The 1,617-nt window shown below is 37.0% G+C and overlaps 1 pseudogene; it reads right to left on the reverse strand.

The window, feature by feature from the left end:
- Nucleotides 1-715: 715 nt before the first annotated feature.
- LOC101638598 lies at nucleotides 716-1,051 on the reverse strand (annotated as a pseudogene).
- Nucleotides 1,052-1,617: the final 566 nt, after the last annotated feature.

Genomic DNA, 1,617 nt, shown 5'->3' on the forward strand with positions numbered 1-1,617 from the left:
ATATGTACCCTGAATTCCTGGGTGATAGGCTGAGATAGTAATTGGTTTAGTACTAGCCCACATTTGTAATATTTGCTTTCAAAATTGGATCTAAGATTTCCAGGAAGGTATGAAGGAAATCAAGATAAAGGGGGAAAGGATTAATATGTTGGGAAATGAGGAGGAATATAGGCCCCAAATCTTCTTTCAACTGCTATTTTTGACTTAACCATTTATTGCTCTCCTTTCCCAAAAGAGAAATGAAATCTTTGCTTAAAGAAACTTTTTAGATTTATGTATCAAAATTCCAAAATGAAAGACAACAAAACAAAAAATAAAACAGCTTAGTCAGTAACTGAGGAAGGGAAAGAAATGAAAAAAGCACAAAGGGGGAAAATCACATAAAAATGTTAATACTTATTTATAAAACAAATATTAATATTTCTTTTTAAAAAGTATACTCATACATTGAGAGAATACATAGTCATAGAATTATGCTAACTATATTAGAAAACTATCAATATAAAACACTATGAGTAATATAAATAGGATGGTTATAGTCTGCCAATATATTATTACTTCCAAATTTCTGCCACCTGATTTCCATTTGACATCTGATTTACTATCAATCTTATTAATACATTTTAGATTATTTCCAGAAGTCAAGATCTTAATTATTTTGCAGGGTTTTAATACAAGTTCTGGCCAGTTTTTTAAAAGAAAAATATTGCAGGGTTTATTTTTCACCAGTCTGTTCTGGCATGTTACTAATGCTATCAGAATCACCGGGGTCAATAATGGTCAGTGTGCACTTCCCACACGCCATGCCCAACTCGGTATTTTGGCTATGGCAGTGATGGACATCAGTTTTGGCCCACATGGCGTAGTAGATTTCAGATTTGCTCAAGACTGGGGAGATGTTGGCAAGAATGACCAGTTACTCTTTGCCTTGTCTGATCATCTTCAGGCTCTGCTTGTAGACCAGCACCCATTTTCCACTTTTCATAGAGAATTGGACGCTAGTGTTGATTAACTACAGTGATTTTTTTTTGGTCTTTTTTGCAGCCACCATCTTCCTGTCATAGGTGCGGAATGGCCCCAAGAATAGCCGCCAAGATGGCCCAGAAGGGAGAAAGCAAGATCTTACATTTTCCTGTTCTGTGTACTAGAGTTTGAAAGCAATGATAGCTTCATGAAATATGATGTGTTTTTAATCAAGAGATATTCACCCATCCATTTGTTTTTATAGAAATCTGTGTTCTATGACTACAGTGGCTTCATCTCCATATGTGCTACACTATGATACAGACATTTGAAATTTCAAATGCAGTTCTTTACTGTTGGAAATAAAGAGGCCTTTCCCCAGCTTGTCTCCTGCAAATATATGTCAGACCTAGGACAGAGCTTGCAACTAATGGAAAGGGATTGTCAAGTTATCCCCCTAAAGGCATCAGCCATCCAGAGCAATCAGAGGATTGTCTGGTACACTGTAGGTTGGACTCATACCCTACTGATAAGGATAGTGATAGTTTCCCTGGAGAGCTTAGAACCGGTCAAACCAGCTCAGTGACAACCAAGGTTAGGCTGCCATCCTGATTCTAGAATCCGCCCATCTTGTCACATGAGTACCCCTAATTC

This window comes from Echinops telfairi, unplaced genomic scaffold (assembly GCF_000313985.2).
Source record: "Echinops telfairi isolate 266 unplaced genomic scaffold, ASM31398v2 ScPeMD7_6;HRSCAF=24_1, whole genome shotgun sequence".
NCBI lineage: Eukaryota > Metazoa > Chordata > Mammalia > Afrosoricida > Tenrecidae > Echinops > Echinops telfairi.